This window comes from Vigna unguiculata, chromosome 2 (genome assembly GCF_037176805.1).
Source record: "Vigna unguiculata cultivar grain cowpea cultivar isolate G323 ecotype 2 chromosome 2, ASM3717680v1, whole genome shotgun sequence".
Taxonomy (NCBI): domain Eukaryota; kingdom Viridiplantae; phylum Streptophyta; class Magnoliopsida; order Fabales; family Fabaceae; genus Vigna; species Vigna unguiculata.
The window spans coordinates 29,095,492-29,110,336 of record NC_140793.1 but is presented as its reverse complement, the minus strand read 5'-3'; the positions used below and the strand labels follow the sequence as shown (position 1 = coordinate 29,110,336).

At 36.1% G+C, this 14,845-nt stretch overlaps 3 pseudogenes; all 3 read right to left on the bottom strand.

Moving 5' to 3' along the window:
• Positions 1–678: 678 nt before the first annotated feature.
• Positions 679–4,370, bottom strand: LOC114174600 (putative disease resistance protein RGA4 pseudogene; annotated as a pseudogene).
• A 1,143-nt stretch (positions 4,371–5,513) lies between these two features.
• LOC146888501 (putative disease resistance protein RGA4 pseudogene) lies at positions 5,514–8,172 on the bottom strand (annotated as a pseudogene).
• Positions 8,173–9,574: 1,402 nt separating this feature from the next.
• LOC146888500 (putative disease resistance protein RGA4 pseudogene) lies at positions 9,575–13,197 on the bottom strand (annotated as a pseudogene).
• Positions 13,198–14,845: the final 1,648 nt, after the last annotated feature.

The following is a 14,845-nucleotide window of genomic DNA, read 5'->3' as shown; positions in this document are numbered from 1 at the left end:
TAAGCCTACACAGCTATTATGAATCAAATTAATGAGTTTCCACACTAGTGCTAGCAAACAATATTTTCAAACTAATTCTTTTTGATAGGTTATATTTTTTCATATATGATATGGGTTATGGTTCTGATACCACTTGATATGTTATATTTTTTCATATATGATATGGGTTATGGTTCTGATACCACTGATAGATTATATATATTTCATATAGGTTATGGTTATAGTCATTGAGAGATTGTGGTTCTATATGGTTATATGACATTAGTCTTACACATATAAGACCTTAGACACCACTTTTACACCAAAACCTTAAGGCAATGTTGTTATGGGTCTTTATTCTTATATAGTGTTTAACTTTGTCTTTTCTATCCAATGTGGGACTTTTTGACTCACACTTGGACTATTCCCAACACTTTTACATGTTAAATAAACAATTCAAAATAAAACTGTATACATGTTAAGTAAACAATCACAGATCTCTCTAACACTTACACTTTCAAAAGCAATTCAGTAAACAATATTTGATCTTAAACAAATTCAAAATCAAATTTTATACCAATTTGAGGCACATACAGAACTATAGCAGATAAAAGGCTACACAACTTTTCAAGGACAGACTGACATATTAGGGAGACAAGTAAACATAGTACTCTTGAACTTACCACAAAAAGTCGGTTTCTTCTCCTATTTCTTCGGGAAATGTAGTTCTATTTTTGGAATGTGGTTTATGTATTGCCAATCCTCTCCTGTTTCCCTCTTGCACCGCTTCTACAGATGAGGACAGTCGCGTATACTTAAATGAGACAAGTTGGTGAGGCGTTGAATGCTACTCGGCAGTGACCTCAACTCCATACAATAGTCAATGCTTAATTGTTGAAGAGAAGTGATGTCTCCCAGCCAATCCGGCAATGAAGTACATTTGCAAAATGTTATATTCAAAGTTCGTAGGGAGGGGGCACGTTGTAAGCCATCTGGTAATGTGGAACAATACAGGATTGACACGTGTCGAAGGGCAGTTAGTTGGCTCATATTGTTTGGTAGAGCCACCAGCTCTGGACAACACCAGATCATCAAACTCTGAAGACATGCCAAATGTCTAACACCTTCAGACAAGGATTTTAATTTCTTACAGTGACGAATCTCCAAAGTTCAAAGAGAAGTTAGACCTTCCAACACATGTTCTGGGAAATACTCCAAATCATACCAATATCTAATGTCAAGGTACTCTAATGCATCGAGCATGCCGAGTTGGTCAGGAGTGTCTTTACTCCTTTAATCGATGAAATCTTCAGGGTCTTTAGACATGCCATATTCTCTCCAACCCCTTCAATGAAGGAAGCCGCTTCATCAATTCTTGAAGCATCAAGTTCCTTGGCAGAAGGAAGATGTGGGATTTTAAGGTTGAAGACGCCATTAATTGTTAATCGGGAAAGACAAGGGAGCATCTCTACTCCTTCATCCCTCAACAACCTCTCCAAATTTGGTAAATTCTCCACATTCAATTTCTCCAACGACAGAAATGCCTTATCCTCCCCACCATCATATGACTCACCATCAATGCACTTCACATTTTTCATTCCACTCACGTATAGGCTTTTCAAGTATGGAAGTTTCCCAAGTGGGGGAAGCTCCTCACAGTTGTCACAATTGAAGAGTGTAACATTCACCAAGTCTCTCAAAACTGCAGTATTTCTCATCCAACTCGATAACTGCCTTCCCTGATATCCATTGATCCCAAAACTCTTCAGAGTTGAAGGAGGTTGTACGGCTTCCAGTACTATTTCTTCACTAACATTACTACCTTCTGAATTAGCATCACCATCCCATGACAAGTGTAGGATATTTAAGTCCTTCTTATCAATCAAGTTTGCTTGTTTAGCATCCCATTCACTAGAGACGTTCTTAAGGCCTCTAATACTCAGCTCGCCTCCCATATTTAAGCTATGTAACTCTGCTAAACCACACCCTGGCTTTGAACCCACACTGAAAAAGCTCAGTGTTCTTAGATGCCTTAACTTGCCAATATTTGCAGGCATCTCTTGTAGTAAAGCACAATAATTAATCACAATATGCCTCAGATCCTGTAATTGTGTCAAGTCTTTAGGCAACTCAGAGATTTGAGGGTAATATTCCAATTTCAATGTTTGCAATTTTGGCAATTGACAAATTGTATTATCCAAGATTGCAACTGAGCTCCAACTCAAACTCAAGTATCTCAAATGTCTTACATCATTCAGTCGAGAAAACAGAGAAGATGTTGTGCATAATGCTCGTAGACAATTGTTTGATGGCAACTGACCCATAGTACCAAAATTAAGAAAAGTTCGCAGGGATTCAACTTTCTTGAAAGCAGTCATGAATTGCATGGAAGCAGGCATATCAACATACTTATTAAAATTTGCTAAATAGTGAACTCTAGTTGACAACGGAGTCCAGCTTCCTTTTTCAATAACCATACATTCTTCACCCATAATAGACTGGGCAAGATCATGAAATAGATCATGCATCTTGAAACTTCTAATTATACCAAACTCATCGGACTTTGCCTCTTCAAAAAATGATCTACGGTATAATTTTTTCCACACTTTATCTCCGACATCTTCCACTTCTACATGTCCTTCGCATTTAATAAATCCATTAGCCATCCAGAGATGAATTATTTGTTCCTTGTTTATATGAAAATCTTTGGGGAAAATTGCACAAAAAGAAAAACATCTCCTCATAGACAACTCCAAATTAGAATAACTCAGTTTCAAGACACGCATAATAGAATTTTCCCCATCTGTCATAGAACTAATATCCCAAATCTCACTCTGTTTTACATTTTCCCATTGTCTTACCTCACTTTCATCACGCAAAAGACTTCCCAGTGTTTTGATTGCAAGTGGCAACCCAATGCATTTTCTCACTATCTCTTTGCCAATTGCCACGAGCTCTTCTATTTCTTCTCTGTTTGGTCCAAAAGCAAGGTATTTGAACAACGACCAACTGTCGTCTTCTGATAATTTTTTTAAATGGTAAGCAGGTTGCGTCTGCATGGTGGAAGCAACTTCCTCGAGTCGAGTAGTGACCAAAACGGTAGCTCCTTTTGCTGCCCTTGCGCACTGCAACTTTCCCTTCAACTGCTCCCATTTCTCTTGATCTTCATTCCACACATCATCAAGAACAAGTAAATACCTCATACCATGCAACACTTCTTCAACCTTTTTCCGCATTGCTTCTAAGCTATTGAGATTGGGATTTTTTCCGGTGATACATTCTATGATGGATTGTAGTATTGTCTTGGTGTTGAAATCATCAGAAACACAAACCCAAATTGCCAAGTCAAAATGTTTGCATACCCTGTGATCATTGAAAACCTGCTTGGCTAATGTTGTTTTTCCAAGTCCACCCATACCAACTATGGGATAGATAGAGAGGTCTTCACTGTTACTAGCATCTTCCAGAAGAAACTTCACAATTTGCTCACGATCGTGGTCTCTTCCATAAACTACAGGTTCTGTAATGTCAGAGCTAGTTTGGCGCCAATCGTCATCCACTGTTTGCACCACCTCTGTGACACCAGGTTCTAAATTAAACTTGCTCTTTTCTTCATGAATGTCATGAAATCTTTGGGTGATGTCTTCCATCCTCTTGCCAATATTGAAACGAAAGAGAATGTCACTGGGATGGAGACGGGATAGGCATGAAGTATGTCCATCATCAGAGTGCATCTTTGTGAAGTGAATCGAACATTCATCCAAGATATCATCAAGCACATACGCTGCATCTGTGAGTTTCTGCAGCCAATCCTTCACAGCATGGCTTGTTATTTGCTTTCTCTCCGCATCTCTGAGGACAGCACGAATTGCACTGAGATTGCTTGAAAGCTTTAAAGTCTGTTTGTCAACACCCCAAAACGTTGCAAGTTGGTCTTGGCCAAAAGATTGCAAGTTTTGAATCACAATTCCCAACAAAGCCTCAGCCATTTGCAGAAAGAAGAGGTTTTTTTGGATGATTCTAGCTGTGGAGAAGGGAATACAGGGAAAAGTGTTAATAGTGACTGGATCAGAATTTCATTGGAAGGATTTTGTGGTGATAGTAGAATGATCAGTTTTCATTAACTACACCTCATTTATTTAAATTGACAATTGGTGGCCATGGCAAGAAATATAGCGCAAAGTTGTTTTCTTCCTTCCAAAGTGGCCCCTCTTTGCTTTGTTGAGGAAGAGTGTTCATATGAAGAGTCAAGTCAAACCAACCATATAAATTACATAGCAACTTCCTCTCATCCTTCCTTCCTTTGCACTCCACCAACAAGTCCACTCTCTCTTTCATTTGTGCTCAAATTTCACAACTTTTTCCATTTCCACACGACGTTGTGGGGTGAATTTTATCAATTGAACAGAATTCATGTCTATTTATGCTATTCAATTTAGGACGTTGCACTTAATGTGTGAAGCCAGCACATATTATGATTATGTTTCCCTCGGTTGATTGGTGATCAATGATAATTCTCCACTTACGTGTATGTTATTTTGGATGTTTAGTCTTGAAGAATCAACATTGTTGATACATTTTCTTTAATCAATTGAAGAGTGAAGAACCTTACTTAATTTTCCTTGTGTGTCTCTTATGACTTCATTCGTATGGTACCAGAGCTTGAGAGCTTTACAAATTTCATTTTTCATGGTACGAGGAATATCAGGTTCAGATAATAATGTTGGTGAAAATCTTCATCTACCACAAGATCCAATGTCAAACCTACTTAGTTTTTATTACATTCATCTGGAAGAAAAAAATCTTTACATATGAGAAGTGTCTTCCTTGCTTCTTTACTCTCGAGTAATAAGTTCAAGTTTGTTCATGGATCTTTGTCATTGCTTTATGCATTTATCCGACAAACCTTCGATGCTTGGAGTGTCGTAACAATTTAGTTTATCTTGTATTCTCAATTTAGTTGATTAAATTGTTTTACATTCAAATTGTAGACTAATTATCCTCTGTACGAGATTTGTATCCAACAAAAAGATCAAATTTATTCATATCGGAAGACATAGTAGAACGATAACACAAGAAAATAAAAATCTTCAGGTGTGAAATGACAAGAACTTCATCATAAAGAGTTTGAAATGGTGATTATGACCCCAAAATTTGAGTAGGTACTTGGTTCAACAAATCACCAACTTTCACTCTCCAAAATATTTTCTGTAAATTTCTCCGAAAATGTATATGACTTTAACAATGTAAAAATAGTTTTATGTCTTCTTTTTACTTTTCTACTTTTTTAGGAGTTCAACACATGAGGTTTGATGGAGAGTACTTTGTTCCTAATAAAATGAATGTAACAATAAATCAGTTCCATTATCATTTCTGATAACTTTATTCTTGTTAAATTTCCTTTCAATTATGCTATGTAATATTCTCTCAAACAATTTTCTATTTCAAATTTATGTTTCAGCAAAAACATCCAAATATATCTGATAGATGGTAAGAAAATATCTTTGATGATTGATGGTTTGAATCTTATAAGGTTCCCAAATGTTCAAGTGGATTATATCAAAAGATTGATTTACATGAGAAGTGATAATATAGAAAGATATTTTTCCTTGTTCAGTATGATGACAAATTTTACGTATTGATTAAAATTGAAATTATGCTTAAAAGAATACATTCTGGACAAATAATCTAGCTTAGGTATTTTGTAACTTACTAGAAGAGAAGTCATCTCTCCCACCCATTCATTCTAAAACTCTTCAGAGTTGAGGGAGGTTGCAGGGCTTCCAGTACTCTCTCTACACTAACATTACTATCTCCTGAATTAACATTACCATCCCATGACAAATGCAGGATATTCAAGTCCTTCTTACCAATCAAATTTGCTTGTTTAGCATCCCATTCATTAGGAACGTTATCAAGGCCTTTGATTCTCAGCGTGCCTCCTAGCTTTAAGCTGTGCAACTCTGTTAACCCACACCCTGACTTTGAACCTACAACAAAAAGGCTCAGTGTTCTTAGATGCCTTAACTTGCTAATTTTGGGAGGCATTTTTACTATTGCAGGACATCCATTAATCACAATATGTCTTAGATCCTGTAATTGTGTCAAGTCTTTGGGTAGTCCATAAAGATTTCTCAAATGTTGCAGTTTCAATATTTGCAATTTTGGCAAGTGACAAATTAAGTGATTTAAGCTTGCTTTCAAACTATCACTCAAACTCAAATAAAATAAGTTATTTAACCTTTCTTTCCAACTATCACTCAAACTCAAATATCTCAAATGTGCTAAATTCTTGAATGGGGACAACATAGAAGGTATTGTGCACAATGCTCCGAGACAATGGTTTGATGGCACCGGACCAGTATAACTAAAATCAAGATCAACAAAAGTCCGCAAGGATTCAACTTTCTTCAAAGCAGTCATCAATCCTTACTTGAAAGCAGTCACATCATCAGATAAATCAAAATTTAAGAAGCTTGAATAGTGAACTTTACTTGACAACGGAGTCGACCTCGCTTTCACAATGACCACACATTCCTCACCCACAATAGATTGAGCAAGATCATGAAATAGATCATGCATCTTGAAACTTGTGATCATGCCAAACTCATCATACTTTGCTTCTTGAAAAAATGATCTACGATATAATTTTTTCCACACTTTATTTCCAACATGCTCCACTTCTACGTTTCCTTCACTTTTAATAAATCCATTAGCCATCCAGAGATGAATTAGTTCTTCTTTTCCTATCTCAAAATCTTTGGGGAATATTGCACAAAAAGAAAAGCATCTCCTTAGAGAGGACTCCAAATTAGAATAGCTCAATTTCAAAACACGCATAATAGAATTTTCCTCATCTATTAAAAAACTACTTTCATTCTGAATATCCCAAATCTCACTTTCCTTTATATTTTCCCATTGTCTTACCTCACTCTCATCATACAAACAGCTACCCAGTGTTTTGATTGCAAGTGGCGACCCCACGCATTTCCGCACTATCTCTCTGCCAATTGCCACAAGCTCTCTTTCTTCTCTGTTTGGTCCAAACGCGTGATGTTTGAACAATGACCAACTATCGTCTTCTGACAATGCTGTCAAACAGCAAGCAGGATATGTCCCCATGACGGTGGCAACTTCCTGAAGTCGAGTGGTGACCAAAATGGTAACTCCTTTTGCTCCCCTCGCACACTCCAAAATCCCCTTCAACTCCCTCCACTTCTCTCGGTCTTCAAATCCACACATCATCAAGAACAAGTAGATACCTCTTGCTTTGCAATGCTTCTTCAACCCTTTTTCGCCTTGCTTCTAAATCACCGAGGTTGGGATTTTTACCAATGCTACATTCTATAATGGATTGCAGTATTCTCTTCACATTGAAATCATCTGAAACGCAGATCCAGATTCTCAAGTCAAAATGTTTACTTATCTCGTGATCATTGAAGACGTGCTTGGCTAGAGTTGTTTTGCCAAGTCCACCCATACCAACTATGGGATAGATGTTGAGTTCTTCACTGTTACTAGCATCTTCCAACAGACACTTCAGAATTTTCTCCCGATCCTGGTCTCTGCCACAGAATATGGGTTCGGTAATGACAGAGCTAGTTTGGCGCCAATCGTTAACATCTTCTTGCTTCTCTGCGACACCCACACGCAATTCAAATGTGAGCCTTTCTTCATGAATGTCGTGAAATCTCTGGGTGATGTTTTTCATCCTCTTTCCAAGCATGAACTTTGTTCACCATCAGAGTGCACCTTTCTAGATTGAATTGAACATATGTCATCAAGCACATATGCTGCATCTGTGAGTTTCTGCAGCCAATCCTTCACAACATGACTTGTTATTTGCTTTCTCTCAGCGTCTCTAAGGACAGCACGAATTGCTTTGAGATTGCTGGAAAGCTTCTGAGTCTGTTCATCAACATCCCAATAAGTTGCAAGTTGATCTTGAACTAAAGATCCCAAATTGTCAACAATCTCCAGTAAAGCCTCGGCCATAGGAAGAAACAAGAGTTGGAATGAAGGAAAGGTTGGAGAAGAGATGTAGATGAGAGTGAAGAAGAATTTGTTTAGAAATATTTTTTGTAGGGATTTGAAACTGATTTAATTTTCTTTATTGTGCTGGTTTTATGCAAAATAATTGAGAAGAAGAGTGTGTGTGAGGTGATAAGTGTGAGTCAAAATCTCACATTGAATATAATAGACAAAGTTAAACACTATATAAGAATAAAGACCAATAACACCCTTGTCTTGAGATTTTGGTGTAAAAATGGTGTCAAATATCTTATATTTGTAAGACTCAATGTCATACATATATATATATAGAACCATAATCTCTCAATTAATATAATTCCAAACAGAAATAAATACACAGCTGTAATGTAAATGAATGATTGATATGATAACCTTCACTACAAACTTGTGCGATGCTATAAGGTCTCCTTATACGAAGTGATAAACCGGTAAATATAAATCTTTGACTTTAAAATAAATGAAAAGTAATATGAATCTTATTCAATTTCTTACCATTATTTTTCAACTTTATTATATTAAGAAAATTTTCTTAATATTCAAAGAAAAAATTGACAAATGTAAAATTTTAGCCAATGTGAGATTTGAACTGAGATATAAGATTCGGGTGTTGATTTATATACTGAGGAGCTAGCCAAATTAGAAGACTGAAAAAAGAAGTGAGTTCCTTGGATGCATAAATAAAAATACTATAATCATAATTAAAATCATATTCACTAGCATGTTGTCATTGGAGGAAACATGCCCATTACCAGTTGGTAAGCAACCAACCATACGTCACGGTAAAAGATTAGCAACTAAATAAAGTAAACGAAATAATTATGCCCATTATCAAATAATTTTCGCAAGAAAGTTTTAGAAGTTAATAGTTTAACATTAAAATATTTTCATCAAGATTCAAGATTTTCATAAATGAGTAATTTCATAAGATTTTTCATAAAGATTCAAAGATTTTCATAAAGAAATTTTTCACCGTGACTATACAAAACAAACTAGCTAACCATTTCTTATTGGTGTGCTCTGTTTCTCAAATTATATCTTGCAGTTTGCAGGTAGTAGATAGACTATTGCAGAATTGCATAACACAAACAATTGAATCCAAACTTAGGCGTACATAGTTATTTTGAATCAAATTAATGATTTTCCACACTAGTGGTAGTAACCAATTTTTTCAAAATCATTTTTTATACATGTTAAATAAACAGTTCAAAATAAAATTGTATACATGTTAAATAAACAAACACAAATCTCTCTACCACTTGCACTCTCAAAAGCAATTTAGTAAACAATATTAGATCTTAAACAAATTCAAGATCTAAATGACTGAAATCACTTTGGAATGTAGCATCAATGACTACATGGAGAAGAAAAGCACAGAAAAATCAAAAGAATGATGCATACCAGAGGATTGATCTTATTAAAATCACTGCTAAGCTTATTGATAACATCACGCATGCAGTCCAAATCAGCAACAAGGACTTCAGTAAAATCTTGAGATGAAGAATAAAAGGAGAGCTTAAAGAAAGAATAGAAAAGATTTTATATCAGACATTATATCCCCTAGAAATTGCACATAAAAAACTGATTTCCTTTTACTACTTTATCTAGACACAAACATTAGTGACCAAGCATAATCCTAAGATACATTGTATGAAACTAGAACTTGGTATTGTACGTGCCAAACATCAACCATAAATCTAGAGATACTCAAACCTTGTTTATATTCAATATATACACCGCGCAAAAGGGTACACAATATTTTCAAGGACAGAGTGAAACATTACGGAAAGAAGTACGAAAAACACTCTTTAATTCATCACAAAACGTCGGTTTCCACGTCAAATGTAGTTCTATTTTTGGAATGTGGTTTATGTATTGCCAATCCTCTCCTGTTTCCCTCTTGCACCGCTTCTCCAGATGAGAACAATCGCGTATACTTAAATGAGACAAGTTGGTGAGGCGTTGAATGCTACTCGGCAGTGACCTCAACTCCATACAATAGTCAATGCTTAATTGTTGAAGAGAAGTGATGTCTCCCAGCCAATCCGGCAATGAAGTACATTTGCAAAATGTTATATTCAAAGTTCGTAGGGAGGGGGCACGTTGTAAGCCATACGGTAATGTGGAGCTACCCGCGATTGAGACCTTCCAAAGGGCAGTTAGTTGGCTCATATTGCTTGGTAGATCCATCAACTCTGGACAATAGAGGATAGACAAACTCTCAAGACGAGCCAAATGTCCAACACCTTCAGATAAGGATTTTAATTTATGACAGTAACTAATAGACAAAGTTCGAAGAGAAGTTAGACCTTCCAACACATGTTGTGGGAAGTACTCCAAATCATTCCAATAACCAACGCGTAGGTCCTGTAGTGCATCCAACCCACTGAGTTGGTCGGGTAATACCACCGCTCCGTTAATGATTTGAATGTCCAAGGTCTTTAGACAAGTCATATTCCCCACAACCCCTTCCATAGTCACTTCGTCAATGCTTCTAGCAAGAAGTATCTCAACATATGGAAGACGTGGAAATTTAAGGTTGGAGACGCCAAAAATTGTTAATTGGGAAAGACGAGGGAGCATCTCTACTCCTTCATCCCTCAACAACCTCTCCAAATTTGGTAAATTCTCCACACTCAATTTCTCCAATGATGGAAATGCCTTCTCCTCCACGCCGTCATAGGTCTCACCATCTATCCACTTCACATTTCTCATTCCACTCACCACTAGCCTTTTCAAGTGTGGCAGTTTACCCAGTGGAGGAAGCTCCTCACAGTTGTCACAGTTGAAGAGCTTAACTTCCACCAAGTCTTTCAGAACTACAACACTTCTCATCCAATTTGATAACCGTCTTCCTTCATATCCATTCATCCCAAAACTCTTCAGAGTTGAGGGAGGCTCCAAGGCTTCCAATATTATCTCTGCACTAACATTATTACCTTTTGAATTAGCACTACCATCCCATGACAAGTGCAGGCGATTCAAATCCTTCTTGCTCTTCAAATTTGCTTCTTTAGCATCCCATTCGTTGGAGACGTTTTCAAGGCCTCTAATTCTCAGTGTGCCTCCAAGCTTTAAACTATGCAACTCCGCTAACCCACATCCTGGTTTTGAACCCACAACAAAAATGCTCAGTGTTCTTAGATGCCTTAACTTGCTAATTTTGGGAGGCATTTCTACTATTGAAGGACATTCAATAATCACAATATGTCTTAGATCCTGTAATTGTGTCAAGTCTTTGGGTAGTCCATAAAGATGTCTCAGATGTTGCAGTTTCAATATTTGCAATTTTGGCAAGTGACAAATTGAGTTATTTAAGCTTGCTTCGGAATTGCAACTCAAACTCAAGTATCTCAAATGTGTTAAATCCTTGAGTGGGGACAACAAAGAAGAGCTTGTTTGCAATGCTTGGAGACAATGGTTTGTTGGCACCGGGCCAATACCACCAATATCAAGAAAAGTACGCATAGATTCAACTTTCTTCAAAACAGTCATAAATCTTTGCCTGAAATCAAACACATCAAAAGAAACACCAGAATTGAACAAGCTTGAATAGTGAACTCTAGTTGACAATGGAGTCAACCTTCCTTTCACAATAACCACACATTCCTCGCCCATAATAGATTGGGCAAGATCATGAAATAGATCATGCATCTTGAAAGTTGTGATCATACCAAATTCATCATACTTTGCTTCTTGAAAAAAGGATCTACTATATAATTTTTTCCACACTTTATTTCCAACATCCTCCACTTCTACATCTCCTTCGCATTTAATAAATCCATTGGCCATCCAGAGATGAATTACTTCTTCCTTTTTTATCTCCCAATCTTTGGGGAATATTGCACAAAAAGAAAAACATCTCTTCACAGACGACTTCAAATTAGAATAGCTCAATTTCAAAACACGCATAATAGAATTTTCATCACCTGTCACAGAACTACTTTCTTCTCGTATATTCCAAATTTCGCTTTTCTTTACATTCTCCCATTGGCTTACCTCACTTTCATCACGCAAACAGCTAGCCAGGGTTTTGATTGCAAGTGGCGAACCAACGCATTTCCTCATTATCTCTTTGCCGATTGTCACGAGCTCTTCCCTTTCTTCTCTGTTTGGTCCAAACGCATGGTGTTTGAACAATGACCAACTGTCATCTTCTGATAACGCTGTCAAACGGTAAGCAGAATGCGTTCCCATGATGGAGACAACTTCCTCAAGTCGAGAAGTGACCAAAATGGTAGCTCCTTTGGCTCCCCTTGCACACTGCAACTTCCCCTTCAACTCCTTCCATTTCTCTTGATCTTCATTCCACACATCATCAAGAACAAGTAAATACCTCTTGTTGTGCAATGCTTCTTCAACCTTTTTCCGCATTGCTTCTAAGCTATTGAGATTGGGATTTTGTCCAGTGATACATTCTATGATGGATTGTAGTATTGCCTTAGTGTTGAAATCATCAGAAACACAAACCCAAATTGTCAAGTCAAAATGTTTGCATACCCTGTCATCATTGAAGACCTGCTTGGCAAGTGTTGTTTTGCCAAGTCCACCCATGCCAACTATGGGATAGATGGAGAGGTCTTCACTGTCACTAGCATCTTCCAAAAGAAACTTCAAAATTTTCTCTCGATCCTGGTCTCTGCCATAGACTATAGGTTCTGTAATGTCAGAACTAGTTTTGCGCCAATTATCATCGATTGTTTGCACCTCTGTGACACCGGGTTCTAAATTAAACATGCTCCTTTCTTCGTGAATGTCATGAAATCTTTGGGTGATGTCTTTCATCCTCTTGCCAATATTGAAACGAAAGAGAATGTCCTTAGGATGGAGATGGGATAAGCATGAAGTATGTCCATCATCAAAATTCACTTTTGTGGAGTGAATTGAACATTCATCTAAGATATCATCCAGCACATATGCTGCATCTGTGAGTTTCTGCAGCCAATCTTTCACAGCATGACTTGTTATTTGTTTTCTCTCAGCATCTTTGAGGAGAGCACGGATTGCAGTGAGATTGCTGGAAAGCTTTTGAGTCTGTTGGTCAACACCCCAAAACGTTGCAAGTTGGTCTTGGCCAAAAGACTGCAAGTTTTGAATTACAACTCCGAGCAAAGCCTCAGCCATTTGCAGAAAGGAGGATTTTTTTGGATGATTTTGACTGTGGAGAATGAAGTACGGGGAAGAGTGTTCTGTGGGGATCGTAGAAAATTATTAATCTTCTTAACTACGCGTGTTGTTTTCTTTCTTCCCAAGTGGCCCCCTATGCTTTTGTTGACGAGGAGTGTTCATACGATGAGTCTAGTCAAACCAACCATATAATTGCGTAGCAACTTCGCTCTCTTCCTTCCACTGCATTTCACTTATTTCGGCAATATTTTATAAAACAAAAATACAGAATTAGTGAACCTTGTACCATAAAGATATTAAAATTAGGGAAAATTGATTTTTGAAATTCATAAATTAGAATATTCATGTATACCAATTTAAAATATCTTCAACTAACATATCCCTGTCTGAAACTTATGTAAAATTTAAAATTCCATTAGATTTGTCATGAAAACGGTGAACTTTAACTCCATATCAGAAGCGGTTTGGTAACAAATTGACTAGATATTTTATTCATTTAATCATTATTATCGAAATAATTTAATTTAAACTTTCATCTCGCACGGCTTCTAAGTGATAAAAGAAATAATTTAATTTTGTAGTTCCATATGGCTCTTAAGTGATAAAAGAAATAATTTAATTTTGTAGGTCTATATGGTTATATGACGTTAGTCTTACAAATATAAGGTATGTGACACTACTTCTACACCAAAACCTTAAGATAATGTGATCATGGACCTTTATTCTTATATAGTGTTTAACTTTGTCTAATATATTGAATGTGGGACTTTTGACTTATATTTGAACTATTCCCAACACATATTTTGCTCTAGTGGTTGTTCAACCATTTTTTAAAATACTAAGTGGGGTTAGAATTTAATGTACTAGAAATCATTAAGAGAGGAGCACAAACTATGTATAAGTTATCTTTTAGGAATAGTCCAAGTGTGAGTCAACAAGTCTCACATTGGATACAATAGACAAAGTTAAACACTATATAAGAATAAAGATCCATATCACCATATGAATATAATAGACAAAGTTAAACACGATATAAGAATAAAGACCCATAACACTATTGCCTTAAGGTTTGGGTGTAAAACTGGTGTCAAATATCTTATAACGTTATATATGTGTAAGACTAATGTCCTATATATAGAACAACAATCTCTCAATGTCTATAACCATAACTAATATGAAATATAACCCAACATTATCTCTATGGAGGCGAGCTATTCTGATCATAATAATGATGATTTTGCCAGCTTAAATAATTTCTCTTACTCAATATATTATTGATTTATGTTTTGATTATTCTATAACTTTTCTTTTAATTTAGTTATTTAATAAATATATTCTTTTAGGTTTTTCCTTTCATACTTATTACACTTTTGAATGTTATGTTACACCATTGACATCTTATTAAATTATTTGTATTAAGATTCTCTCTTTATTCTATCAGCATATAAAACATCATCATATGAATGCGAAAAAACATATTGACAAATATTGAGAGATCAAAAGAAAAAATTTAAAGTATTTTAAGAATTGTATTAACCCGAAATGAGTGACTTAGTTGACATATTTTGACCGGAAAGAATAGAAGCTTTTGAATATTAACGAGGAATATAATAGTTAGCTTTACAATTATTTTGTTGTGTTATGTAACACCTCTTAGTAATGCTTCAATGTTTTCTTTCATTATTTAAATGCTAATTCGTTGTTCATGGAC